Source organism: Lynx canadensis, chromosome C2 (genome assembly GCF_007474595.2).
Source record: "Lynx canadensis isolate LIC74 chromosome C2, mLynCan4.pri.v2, whole genome shotgun sequence".
NCBI classification, from domain to species: Eukaryota; Metazoa; Chordata; class Mammalia; order Carnivora; family Felidae; genus Lynx; species Lynx canadensis.
The window spans coordinates 55,087,913-55,102,970 of record NC_044311.2 but is presented as its reverse complement, the minus strand read 5'-3'; the positions used below and the strand labels follow the sequence as shown (position 1 = coordinate 55,102,970).

The 15,058-nt window shown below is 39.9% G+C and overlaps 1 pseudogene; it reads right to left on the bottom strand.

Moving 5' to 3' along the window:
• Positions 1 to 7,545, bottom strand: part of LOC115524235 — a 47,677-nt pseudogene extending 40,132 nt beyond the window's left edge.
• Between the last annotated feature and the right edge of the window lie 7,513 nt (positions 7,546 to 15,058).

Sequence of the window (15,058 nt, the reverse complement as noted above, 5' to 3'; positions counted from 1 at the left end):
ATGTCGACAATTGTTGAAGTCAAATAATGGATATGCAGAAATTCATAATATCAATCTTTGTTGATGTTTGACATTTTCACAATAAAAAGTTTTAAATTATACAGCAGGTATGATTGCCATATAGTGAGTTAAAATTTGGTTCAAATTTTAAAGGGAGCCAAGGTCAAAAGGGAGCCAAGAAGAATCCCAACAAACAGGCCTTGCAGGGTTCCCCCCAGTTTACAGCACTCATTCCTTAACTGTAACATTCCATTTTTCCTTGACTTGCCACTCTTCATCAAGCCTAGCATAAAAGTACACAAGTCTAGTTATTTCTCTGGCTCTTTATTTCCTTATGAAGGCTCCCATACCACATAAAACTTACATTAAATAAATTTGTAAGCTTGTCTTTTTTTTTTTAAGTTTCCTAGTTCAATACAATAGAATTGAATTGCTTCCGTTACCTCAACTAGACTCTCTCAATTTTGTAAAGTTATAGACGCTCTACGTTATCTATCTGCTTTCCAACCAACCCTCTGCACCCTTTCTAGCACAATCTACTACCCATATAAAGACTGAAAATGGCAAACCATCACTGCCCTGACTTCTGCTGCACTTAGGACAGGGGCATGTAACCCCATTCTGGTCCCATTCCTCTGTTTTAGTAGGCAGTTTACTTGGGTGGAACCAAACTTCAAACTTTGTCTTCCCTGCAGTGGGTGTACATCTGAAATCACTATTCAATTTTTTTTTTTAAGCCTTACCTGGCTGCTCAGCTAGCCTTCCCCATGTCTGTGTGGTTTAGGGCCCAACCAGAGATTTGGGCAGAGTTCATACACAGAATTTGGGGTTCCCCTCTCAGGCTCTCTCCTTTCCAGGATGTTCCCCTTTGTTGTCCTGCTGTTGTGGTCCCTCTGAACTCTGTCCTCTGGTTCTTCAAGCCAATACACTTATCTCTGTGCACAGGGGTTTTAGCTACCCCTTCTAGGGCTTGTCCTCAAACTGAGAGTCTTTAAAAATGGAGAAACTCACTCAGTGCAATTTTCCTCTTCCAACTGTAGACCCAATTTCTACCTGCTTTTAGTTTCCAATACCTCTAGTTGTTTATTTTTGCCCAGAGTTTATAGGTGTCATATGCAGGAGGATTGGACTGGGAGAGGCTGTTTCACAATGTACTCTGCAATTCTCTTTCAGAAGACAAAAGAAATACAACAGACTCACCATTTACGGAATACAAATTGCTTAATCTTGCTTTTAACAAAATATTCCAATTCTTTAAAGAATTGCTAATATTAAATGTGTTAATCTTTGTTTATAGGCTAATGAAGAATGCCCATTGTGTACCATATGTAAAACAGATAAAACTATTGATTTTTCCTATATATAAAAGTAAGTATTGTTAGCGATCAATTGTCTTCCACTTGGATTGACATTACTAATTTAGAGTCTTGCTCAACATTTTATTATCAATAGCAGCCCGGGAAAGTCTGACCACTTATTAAGTTTTTAAAATAAACTTAAAAAAAATTTTTTTAATGTTTATTTTTGAGAGAGAGAGAGAGGCAGAGAGTGAGTAGGGAATGGGCAGAGGGAAAGAGACACAGAATCTGAAGCAGGCTCCAGGTTCTGAGCTGTCAGCACAGAGCCCAATGCGGGACTCAAAATCACAGACCATGAGACCATGACCTGGAGTTGGACACTTAACCAACTGAGCCACCCAGGCATCCTGAAGATACACTTTATACAATGAGTAATGTATACAGTTAATGGAAACATTCTCTTTGCAGTTTAATTGGGAAAGAATATTTTCCAGGTCAAAATTAGGATGCAATAAATCTTACCCAACAGACCTATCAGAAAAACAAAGTATTCTGTATGATTCTTTTCAATAGCCAGTAATCAATAGGTCCAAAAAGGTAGCTATAAGAAGAGCAATACATAGGGTAGAAATAGCAGAACATGAGCCAACCTGGAAGAGGCTAAAGATGTCATCTTCTCTCATTTTCCAACAATTCAAAAGGTAGCTCCTGTCATGTAATTATGCATTAATAATATTCTTTAGGGGTGCCTGGGTGGCTCAGTCAGTTGGGTGTCTGACTTCAGCTCAGGTCATGATCTCATGGTTCATGAGTTCAAGCCCCACGTCAGGCTCTGTGCTGACAGCTCAGAGCCTAGAGCCTGCTTCAGATTCTGTTTCCCTCTCCCTCAGCCCCTCCCCCGCTAACGCTCTGTCTCTCTCCATCTCTCAAAAAATGAATGAAAGTTAAAAAAATAAAAAATAAAATGAAGTAATATTCTTGAGATTATGACAATAGATGCACATTTTACATGAGCAGCTATGCTAAATAGAGTAACAAACATTATGAGAGTGAAGAGTAAAGGTCAAAAGTAGAGTACATTTGTTTTGGGCCCTGCAAGTTGCTGACATTCCTGAGGTGATGATGATAGACCCCCAGCTTTCCTGGCCCTTATGATGATGAATCAGTGCTAACCAACTGACAGATGACCTTTTCTACATGGCTTCCACTTACTGTTTTTGCAGCTGGTTAAACAGCTGTGTCGTAACACCAGCCACTGTGAATCCACAGGAAAGTGATTATAGGCACAGGAGAAATGTCTTTCTTGGAAATTTAAACTAGTTTGTCTGTATGAATGAGAACCCTTGATGAGAAGACTTTAAACACTGTAGTTGTCTGATGATGCAGTGTCAGAGCTAGCCTCTTTATAGAAACCATGCATTATGTATCCAACACCTGGAAATATGTGTAACACGAGCTTCTGAACATTTCTTCCAGTAGATAGAGGTTTTGTCCACAAAATAATAACTTTGCAGTCTATACACTCAGCTTCCCTCTCATCTCTTGATACCCAGGAAATGACTACAGTTCACAGATGTATTTTATTCCATTTGCAAGTGTTTAAGACAAATGAAACAATATTTTATTTATTTAAAAAAATTTATTTTATTTTATTATTTTTTTTTTTAAATTTTTTTTTCAATGTTTATTTATTTTTGGGACAGAGAGAGACAGAGCATGAACGGGGGAGGGGCAGAGAGAGAGGGAGACACAGAATCGGAAACAGGCTCCAGGCTCCGAGCCATCAGCCCGGAGCCTGACGCGGGGCTCGAACTCACGGACCTCGAGATCGTGACCTGGCTGAAGTCGGACGCTTAACCGACTGCGCCACCCAGGCGCCCCTAAAAAAAATTTTTTAACGTTTATTCAGTCTTCAGAGACAGAGACAAAGTATGAGTGGGGGAGGGGCAGAGAGAGAGGGAGACACAGAGTCCGAAGCAGTCTCCAAGCTCCAAGTTGTCAACACAGAGCCCGATGCGGGGCTCAAACCCATGGAACTGTGAGATCATGACCTGAGCTGAAGTTGGATGCTTAACTGACTGAGCCACCCGGGCACCCCAACAATATTTTAAAATATGAAGAGTTTGGGGGTGCCCGAGTGGCTCAATCGCTTAAGGGCCCAACTCTTAAACTTGGCTCAGGTCATGATCTCAGATTCATGAGATCAAGACCCGTGCTGGCCTCTGCTGGCAGCATGGAGCCTGCTTGGGACTCTCCTGCTCTCTCTGCCCCTCCTCTGCTCACATTCTGCCTCTCTCAAAATAAATAAATAAACTTTAAAAAATATAAAATATGGAGAGTTTTCTCTCAAAAATTCTTTAAAAACATAAATAAAAACCAAGATTTCCATGTTCTTTTGAAGCTAGAAGAATCTGGTAACCCAGCATTGAAAGCCTGCGTGAGGACGCTGAGGTGAGTTGAGTATTTGTGGCTCCTGGAGGACCTGAGCTCCCCATTCAGCTCACCCCATTCATCTTCTTGACGTGCTCAGCCCCTAAAGGAATTGAGTTTGAGATCTAGGCCTTAGACAATTAAAATACTATCTTGTAACCATTATTCACCAGAGGATGTAAAGATGACGTTGTTACTGATAAGGCTCAGTGGCCTTTGAAAAATAGTCCCAAATATGGCAGATTATAGAGTAACCACACTTTAATCAAACCCCTACAGAGAATATGTAGGCTTTCCTAAAGTGACTTTTTAGCATACAAGCCAGAAACTATTTTGGGGGGATTCATCTATATACAGGTTTTTAGAGAATAGTTGAATACTTTATTGATGTAATTTATGTTTATTGTAAGATCCAGTAATGTATTTTTACCAATCATATATTTCCAATACGAAGTGAAAGTAGAAACGTCTGTAACCTCTAACTTAAAAGTGATGAGAGGGGCGCCTGGGTGGCGCAGTCGGTTAAACGTCCGACTTCAGCCAGGTCACGATCTCGCGGTCCGTGAGTTCGAGCCCCGCGTCAGGCTCTGGGCTGATGGCTCAGAGCCTGGAGCCTGTTTCCGATTCTGTGTCTCCCTCTCTCTCTGCCCCTCCCCCGTTCATGCTCTGTCTCTCTCTGTCCCAAAAATAAATAAACGTTGAAAAAAAAAATTAAAAAAAAAAAAAGTGATGAGAGAATTTGGGGAAATTTAAAATAAGAACTGAAAGTTATCAAAACATCAAAAAATTGAGCTTGTCCGGGTGCCTGGGTGGCTCAGTCAGTTGAGCGTCCGTCTTTGGCTCAGGTCATGATCTCACAGCTTGTGAGTTTGAGCCCCACATCAGGCTATGTGCTGATAGTTGAGAGCCTGGAGCCTGCTTCAGATTCTGCATCTCCCTCTCTCTGTCCCTCCCCCACTCACACTCTGTCTGTCTCTCTCTCTCAAAAATAAACATTATTTTTTTTTTTTTTAATTGAGCTTGTCAACAGAATAGGTACAATCTATATGAAAGAAGTTACTTCCTGACCAAAGTTCTGATAGAACAAGCTAATAATGATAATCTGTATTATTCATTTGCTCTCATGTAGTCATCAAGACGCTCTTTTTTTTCTGTGTGAGAGAGAGTGCACGTGAATGGGGAAGAGGGGCAGAAGGGGAGAGAGAGAGAAAGAGAGAGGGAGGGAGAGAAAGACAGACAGAGAATCTTAAGCAGGCTCCATGCTTAGCGTGATGTGGGGCCTGATCCCACGACCCTGGGATAATGACCTGAGCCAAAATCAAGAGTAGGATGGTCAACCAAATGAGCCACCCAGGTGCTCCATCAAGACAATCTTATGATATGTTATCTATTAACATATAAAAAATTACCCCAAAACTTAGAAGCTTAAAACAGCAAGCAAGCATTTACTTTTGATTAAATAAGATTTGGGAAACCTACAATTACCAAACTAAAATACTGATATGTACCTTCCCTTCCATTTGTTCAGATGGTAGCTTGTACAAAAATCCTCCTTAATATACACAAAAGAATATATGGAAGATAAGTTTTTAAAATGTAGTATCATACTAGAAATAGGAATGTTTTCCATGAGAACTGCTCCCCCCACCTACCACAAACCTGTTCTCAAAGTGGATCCACATCCTTGTTGGCAAGCTGAGAGCTTCACTGTTCTCTTTACTTTCCTTCTTTCCCTTGCTGTACTTTTTTTCTCTATTTCCCTCATTCCCTCTTCAAACAAATCTAATTTTAAAATATTGCTTGAATTTTACGAACCCAATTTTGTTCTCGGGATATTCTTCGCGAATTAGAAAATAAAATGTATTCTATTTTTATAGCAACATTTTGGAGGAAATTAAAACCACACTATAACAAAACACACACACACACATGCAAACCCTGAGAAATTGCTATTATATTCTTCTATAATGCAAATTAAATAGTTGACTTCAGTACGCATAGAACATCTGCTAACCCAAATTAAAATGAACGGGGAACTAAATTAGAATTGCTTTTTCCATCTAATCATAAAGAGGATAAAATATATTATGAACCAGTTATTCTCAATGTTTTAAGACATTGCCTATTAGTCGGCTTAGTACAGATTTTGAAGCAATAACTAAATAGTATCCTGGGGACCTGAAAGAGTTAATGACTGTGGCTGCCTAAGTGCTTAATTAACAGCTGGGTAGAGTTACCAGGCAACTCTAATTTAGGAATAACAACAACAGGTACAGATTTATTCTCAATCCCAAACCAATATTGGCCATAGTCCTTTCTCTGGAGTTGAACTATTTTATGCTTTCTTGTTTTAATTACCTGTTTTCAAATTTATTATCTCACTATGCATATTATGAAACAGTAGGCAACAGAAAACTATAAAAGAAAATAATTTTTAAGAACATCTCATTCTCAAAAATTTGAAAATGGTCATTTGAATGCCTGGCAGAAAGAGACAAAATATAATGCCCATTTTTGTATGGAGAATAGCCCATTACCAGTTTCTCTCTCCCCTACTGTGGCTCTCCCCATTGACTCAGGTAATTATCATTGAAGATGACAAGATTTTCTTGATCATGGTGACCTGACTTCTTAAACTTTTTTTTTTTCACCATCAAAGAAGAAACAGTATCCTGCTCTTTTCAGTAGTACATACATCAATATTGGAGCAAATCTCAAAAATGGGATTTTTTGACCCCAACTCAAAATGACATGAGAACTACTAAAATACTCCACATTTTTTCATTACTAAAAATTAAATGAATGGTTTGTAACAGTAGGAATTATTTTCAATTGTGTATAACAGGAAACCTAACAAACGTTTAAACAAATTATGGTGTTATTTTTGTTTATTCTTCCAAGGAGCTGTCAAAGATCCAATTAGCTTTCTGCTCTAGCATCTCTAGTATGTAGCTATGATTCTCATGAACCCCTCTTATACCAAGATGGCTCTTCTCCTTCCACCATGCATATATATTCTAGGAAGAAATAATGAGGGGAAAAAAAGACAAAAGACATGCACCAACCTAGTACATAATAAAATGAAGAACAGAGGCACCTGGCTGGCTTAGTCAGTAGAGCATGTGACTTTTGATCTTAGGGTTGTAAGTTCGAGCCCCATGTTGGGTGTAGGGATTACTTAAACAAAAAAATCTTTAAAAAAAAATAAAAATAAAATGAAGAATAAAGATGACCTGTCCAATAATTGATGTTTCTGTGGGAGCTTGCAATAGCAGTTAGCATATATTTAGTGCTTACCACACTCTAGGTATTAATGTAGGTGCTTTCCATATAGTAACTCATTTAATTTTCATAATAATCCTTTGGGATATTCACTGTTTGTTCGCTTCTGTGAGAGGCTGGTGGTCAGCCCTGCTATCAGTAACCTCCTGAAGACACCAGGGAGGCTGCCTGGATCTGGTTAGCAAATATTCCAGGAGTGAAGCGGCCCACAAAAGGAGGGGCTCCAGTGGCAGCAGCCAACTTCAACAAAGTCTACAGGCCAGCGTTCCTGAAAGATATCATGTTCATACCACCTGGTTTTTAAATGGTAACAATGGCATGAGCAGCCAGCAGAAGCTTCTTCCAGATTCTCTTCAGATTTATGATGCAGATGCCATCACTCTTCCTTCTGCAGATGTACTGTTCCATTTGGAAGTCAAGGTTGGTGCCACCTAAGTGGGTTCCTGCTGCAAGTAGTTTGAGGACATCTTTCTCTTTCATTTTCAGGACATCAAGGGCTCCAGACATTGTGAAGGTTTCCCTCTGAGTTACAATGAGAATAATTCTCCTCCTTCAGAGGGGAGAAAACAGAGGTGTGAAAATAAGCCATTTACCCAGGATAAATAGAAAATAAGCTGAAGAGGGGCGCCTGGGTGGCGCAGTCGGTTAAGCGTCCGACTTCAGCCAGGTCACGATCTCGCGGTCCGTGAGTTCAAGCCCCCGCGTCGGGCTCTGGGCTGACAGCTCAGAGCCTGGAGCCTGTTTCTGATTCTGTGTCTCCCTCTCTCTCTGCCTCTCCCCCGTTCATGCTCTGTCTCTCTCTGTCCCAAAAAAATAAATAAACGTTGAAAAAAAAAATTAAAAAAAAAAAAAAAAAAGAAAAGAAGCTGAAGATTCAAGTCTCAAATGCAGGTGTTAGTAACAATCTATAGTCTTAGCACCTATGCTACAATGCCTTCCATTAGAGTGACCAAGGTTACTGGTGGAACATGTGTTTATCTCTTTCTCAGAGAAAAAACAGCTTCCCCAAAAGTCTTTCCCAGTAAACTTCTATCTCATTGCCAGAACTGTGTCTTGTGACTACACAGCTGCAAGGAAACCTGGGAAACTTAGGTTTTCAATTGGCATGTCAATGCTCTACACATAAAGAATTTTTAACATTAATGGTGAAAAGATATTTTATATATATAGCCCTATACTATTTCCATTTTTATAATAAGAATGTACTTACGTAGTGTGTGTGTGTGCATTTTTAATTTATAAAGAATTTATTTATATAATGAGTGGAAGGGCATTCCAGATTGAGACAATAGTCTGATATAAAATATCTAGGGGTGCCTGGCTGGCTCAGTAGGTAAAGCATGTGACTCTTGACCTCAGGTTCATGAGTTTAAGCCCCTTGTTGGGTGTAGAGCTTACTTTAAAAAAAAAAAAGACTAAAATATATCTAGATATGTGGAAAATATTTCTAATATAATTGTATGCGATTGCACATACTTTTCATTAAAAAGATGAATTGCTAAAACGATCTAAACTGTTATAATGAGGGGCGCCTGGGTGGCTCAGTCGGTTAAGCGGCCGACTTCGGATCAGGTCATGATCTCACACTCCGTGAGTTCGAGCCCCACGTCGGGCTCTGTGCTGACAGCTCAGAGCCTGGAGCCTGTTTCAGATTCTGGGTCTCCCTCTCTCTGACCCTCCCCCATTCATGCTCTGTCTCTCTCTGTCTCAAAAATAAACGTTAAAAAATAAATAAAATAAACTGTTATAATGAATTTCTTATGCAACATAATTCACTGTATTCAAGATACAACATTTAGAATTAGCTAAACCTAGAAGACAGAAAATGCTTCAGGTAGGTTAAAAACTGTTTTGATTGGGGCGCCTGGGTGGCTCAGTTGGTTGGGCGTCTGACTCGGGCTCAGGTCATGATCTCACCTTTCGTAGGCTCAAACCCCATGTCAGGCTTTGAGCTGACAGCTTGGAGCCTGCTTCAGATTCTGTGTCTCCCTTTCTCTCTGCCCGTCCCCTGTTCATGCTCTCTCTCTGTCTCTCAAAACTGAATAAAAGTTAAAAAAAACACAAAACTGGTTTGATAGTTTTTATAGCATTCAATCACATCCAGGAAATTGGGAGACTAGCTGGAGAGAATCCTGCACAAGTAAAAAAAAAAAAAATCCACATTTGCACTTTATACTCAGATTACTTAAAAAAACATTTATTCATAAATCCAAATAGTGCCATTAGATCAAAGCTTCAAAACAGCAAAAACTTAACCCTCAATTACTTCACAACCATTTATTTTATTTTTTTAAAAGTGAAGATTTGGGGGCACCTGGCTGGCTCAGTCAGAAGAGCGTGTGACTCTTGAAGATCTCAGCGTCGTGAGTTCGAGCCCACACTGGGTGTAGAGATTACTTAAGTAAATAAAAACCTTTAAAAATAATAATTTAAAAAGTGAACATAGAAAAATTTTATTTATTTATTTTATGTAATCTCTACACCCAATGTGGATCAAGAGTCGCACTCTTTTTGAACAAGCCAGCCAAGCACTCTACAACTATTTTTCTTTTTCTTTTTATATTAAAAAAATTTTTTTGAGAGAGAGAGCATGTGCATATGCATACGCACATGAGCAAAGGACAGGCAGAGGGAGGGAAAGAGAGGATCTTAAGCAGGCTCTGTGCTTAGCACGGAGCCAGAACTCAGGGCCTGATACAATGGCCCAGGGATCATGACCTGAGCCAAAATCAACAGTTGTATGTTTAACCAACTGAGTCACCCAGGTGCCCTGACAATTATTTTTAAATTTAAAAGATTTTCATCCTTCCATTTCCTAACTTTCTGTGTACATGTTTTACCTGTTTCTAATCTCAAATGACTTTCTACTTCATAAACTGGAATCTATTAGTATGGAGAGGATGATGCAAACATTCTCCTTATTTGCATAAACAAACAGATACAAAGCAGTGAGCTCTAAGAAAATAAATAATGCAATATGCTATCTTCTCTGTACTTTGTTTTCCAAAATTCTATAAAAACTAATGTCTTTTTTTTTTAACGTTTATTTATTTTTGAGACAGAGAGAGTCAGAGCATGAATGGGGGAGGGTCAGAGAGAGAGGGAGACACAGAATCTGAAACAGGCTCCAGGCTCTGAGCAGTCAGCACAGAGCCCGATGCGGGGCTTGAACTCGCGGACCGTGAGATTGTGACTTGAGCCAAAGTCGGACGCTTAACCGACTGAGCCACCCAGGCGCCCCAAAACTAATGTCTTTTTGATAGAGCTCATCCCACGCATTGGAAGGGGAGGTTTAAAAGGTGAAGCTTTGGGAAATAGATTGCGTGCTCTGGTTGAAGGAAGCAGCTGCTTGAGGAGAAACAGGAAGAGCTCACTGAGAGCCTCAGAGCCCAGAGCTGACAGGAGTAAGAGGCACTGAGGGTATGAAGTATGAGTCAGAAGTCTGGGCTAAGGGAAATTCAGAGCATGTGGGGACAAGGCAAGTTCCTCATCTCAACTACTGACTTCTGGAGGGAAGTAGTTCCCTCTAACTCTTGTGTGTATAGGGAAAAGTAATGAATTCTAGAGTATGGCACAAAGTAAGCAAGGAAATTGGACAGAGAAGTCTAGAACTAAACACAAGTCTAGAACTAAAAATTAAGTTAAATTAAATAGTATTTGCAAAGCCTCCAGCAATGTACCTTGAAAACAATAGGTCCTCAAAAATACTAGCCCTGTGTGCACCCCTGGCTCTGTAGGCCCTTTGGTGCCTGTACTGTTGTGCATTTAAGTGTTCACATATTACATGACTGAGTGTTGGGCTGATGGCCACAGATTGATCATCCTAGGAGACAACAATTGTACAAGATGCCTTTCAGCTTTGTAAGCCTTTCTTTCTCTATATCATAATCTTTCCCCAGCATCCCCCGAGCCAATTTGTCTGTTTTTACTGTCTTCCAGAAAACAGGGGCCTAGGGGCGCCTGGGTGGCGCAGTCGGTTAAACGTCCGACTTCAGCCAGGTCACGATCTCGCGGTCCGTGAGTTCGAGCCCCGCGTCGGGCTCTGGGCTTATGGCTCGGAGCCTGGAGCCTGCTTCCGATTCTGTGTCTCCCTCTCTCTCTGCCCCTCCCCCGTTCATGCTCTGTCTCTCTCTGTCCCAAAAATAAAATAAAACGTTGAAAAAAAAAAATTAAAAAAAAAAAGAAAACAGGGGCCTGCTTATTTTATGGAGCTCTCTAATCTGTGTCTCAGGAGATCTCTTACCTTGTCAGCATTTTAATCCGGGATTTAAGATTTGTCTGTCTCTTGCAGGTGGCTGTGCAGCACCTCTTTTCCTCACACCAAGGCTATCATCACTAATGGCGCTGCTCCTTGTCCCCTACTGAGACACCAGCCAAGCCACCTCATTGCATCAGGCTGGGACCATGCAGTGGAATCCATCCTGACCACTGGCCTGTGAGCTGGCAGTCCTCTGGGGCTGACAGAAAGCTACCTATACAATGGGGAAGACACAGTGTCTTCAACAAACAGTGCTGGTGAGACAGGGAAACCGAAGGAACCCAAAGAGAGAAAAAGCTGTTTTTTCCCCCTTTGCTTCTTTTCTGGCTTCTATTCTTACCAGGACCTGCACCCCACCCCACTCTACACACGCCTTGTAATGCAAATAGCATAGGTCCTCCTCTTAAGAGATAAGGAGTCAATGACTTCTCTAGAATAGATAACATCTAAGAAGGACCAGGTGAGAATGACCACAAGAAGCTTTCACATGCATATTCCAGATCTCCAGGTGTTAGATATCTTGATATATAGTTATCTTGATATTCCTTGACTCTAAGGAATATCACCTGGATCCTCGGCTTTGTTTCAACTAATTCCTGGATTCCTGAGAGGACATGTGCCCCAGACCACATAAAAACCCCCCAGGCCCCAAGCAAAGACAAGACTCATATCTTCAATAAACTCTGCTTTCATTTCCTGCTGGCTCACATTTGATTTCCATCCTGCATGAAGCCAAGGACCCTCTAGGCTGGTCCCACGGACACCCAGCATCCACCATGGTCCTCAGACCCAGCCTGCCTGCATCACTGGAAAAATTGGATGAGTACATGTAAAAAAAAAAAAAAAAAAAAAAAAGAAACTGAACCATTTTCTTATACTATAATCAAGATAGATTAAAGACCTAAATGTAAGACCTAAAACCATAAAATTCCTAGAATAAAACATGGGCAGAAATGTGTCTGACATCACCCATAGGAACGTTTTTCTAGGTATGCCTCCTCAGGCAAGGGAAACAAAAGCAAAAATAACTACTTCTAGAAACTGTTTTATATATATACATATACGTATATATGTATACATATATACATATACATATATATGTATATGTATATATGTATACATATATATTTATTATAGAAAGTATTATTTGGGGGTAGCTCTGATGGGTCATGTATAAGCAGGTCAGAGAACAGAAAGGAAGCTGACAAAAGGCAGAATGAAGCAAAAATATGGCAGGGATAAAATGCCATGCTACGAAAAAAAAAAAAGAAAAGGAAACAGAAGACAGAAAGGAAAGGGGTGTTGTAAGACAAGGGAAGAGAAAGAAGATGTCTGGCAGCTTTGTTCCAGTGAGGCCAGCCTGTCCTGCTAACATAGGCTCTATGAGACTTCACACAAATAAACCTGAGTTGTCTTTCCTTACAGCTAAGGGACACCTTATTAATACAACCTAGCATTCTGCTTTGCTCATTAAATGTTTATTAAATTGAAGTGTTAGAGGGGTGCTTGGGTGGCTCAGTCAGTTAAGCGCCTGACTTGGGCTCAGGTCATAATCTCACAGTCTGTGAGTTCGAGCCCCGTGTCAGGCTCTGTGCTGACAGCTCAAAGCCTGGAGCCTGCTTCAGATTCTGGGCCTCCTTGTCTCTGCCCCTCCCCTGCTCGTGCTCTGTCTCTCTCTCTAAAAAATAAATAAACATTAAAGAAAAACCTTTAAATCGAAGTGTTAGACTACATTAAATAGAATTTCTTCAAGTTGAATTGGCACTGGGCGGCTTCAGGAATACAAAACACAGGTGGAACAACATCCTATGCATGATGGCAGCGAGTTGTTCCCACGGAGCAGATCTTCCAACACGGAGGAAAGAAGGCAGAACTTTCTCCACTGTTCCAAACTCTCTCATAAATATTGCATTACAAAATCAAGAGTCATTTCTCCAGAGCAATACACATTTATAACCTATGTTATTAAAAATGAATGATTCAATATTTTATATTTTATTCCAGGTTTTCAGTAATCTTGGGGTTAATTTGATATTGATTGGTAGAATGAGCACTATTACTGGAAGTTACATATAAAATATTCATGGTTATAATCCTATGGGCTGAATTAGTCATAGGAGATATGATTAAGATGTATAGAATTCTATCTTTGCTGACCTTAATAAGAGGGACAAAGTAACAGCTTCCATTGGAATTGGACCCCGCATACTAGATCAGAATTGACCTATGGTAAAATTTGACCATTATTTAAACATGCTATTCTGAAACCCCTTACTAAATTATAATAAATAAATTATATACTAGTCAGTGCTAAAACAAGAAAGATTTTAAACATGAAATGTAGCTTGCATAAAACATAGAGCCTATGTTACTAGAACACATTTTAAGAATACATTTTACATGATGTTGTATCTTATAACTATTACCTTTTGTGTATATGAAGTTAAATGTACATATATGACCAGAAATATAACACAATGCCTATGCAATAATGTGTGCTTTTTACCACAATGACAGATATTTAGAGAACAGCTTGATAGCTACATCAAATAAAAGGAAAGGCAGTGTTTTATATGTTCCTACTCTTACTTCATTCAATTTTATTTTTTATATGTACATTGTGTAGCTTGTTATGCAGAGCTGAGCAAAATGCCCAATCCTGGTCATCTGGGCCAAAGAGATGGAAAATGTTGACTGTTTTTTCCACTTGGCTTCACCTCTGGCAGAGAAAGGGAGCCAGCCAAGAAATTTCACGCTAGTGCAGACTGAAGGAGATGCTGTTGAGTAAAAAATTAAGAAATGCTACTCACATTGGAAATATATATAATTTTGAAACTATATATATATATATATATATATACACACACACACACAATATATGCATATATAAATTAGATGTGTGTGTGTGTGTGTGTGTGTGTGTATACATATATATATAATTATTAAATTTGGCTCAGGTCATGAATTCATGTTCATGAGTTCAAGCCCCACATTGAGTCCTGTGTCAGGCTCTGGGCTGATAACACAGAGCATGCTTGAAATTCTCTGTCTTCCTCTCTCTCTGCCCCTGCCCTGCTCACATGCTCTCTCTCTCAAAATAAATAAACATTTTAAAAAAATGTTTTACAAACTTTTATAAAAGGACAAAATGGAATTGACTATGCAGGAAACCAATAAGGCATCAAATAAAAAGATCTTGCTTCCAAAGACTTTCTCTTCTCCTATTAAGCCCAAAAAAGACAGATAGCAGATCCTTCAAAGAGAACCAAACCCTGGCCTTGATCTGGTGTTGGCTTTAAACCTCTCCAGTGATTAATCTTGTTTCAAAGGTATTTTCCTAGCGATGCTCTGTTCTAGAATCTCTGCTGGTGTGTCTGCAAGCAGTGGGTATAAATAAATGGCAGTGACATGTAGAGTGTGCCATAGCACCTTCCAGTGTCAGAGCACCAAATGCTTTCTGTGGTCAGAAACAGGTAACTGTGATATCTGTGTGGCAGAGGATTTTCTTGATCATTGACAGTGACTGCTCCAGTGGAGTGCGGATGGAAAGGGGCAGAGCAGGACCAGCCGTGTTGTGATGGCACTCAACATCAATAGGATGTCCTCAGGGCCAGGACCTGGACCATCTCATGATTGGATCCCAACGACCTGGACCCAGGTACATGTTATGTAGATTAGTTATGTGCCTGAAGGTGCCATATTGAATGGAGAGGCACCAAGAGTATGTGTGTCTGTAACCTAATGTCTTCTCCCCTTTAAAAAATTTGTTTAAACAAGTCATTTGGATGAC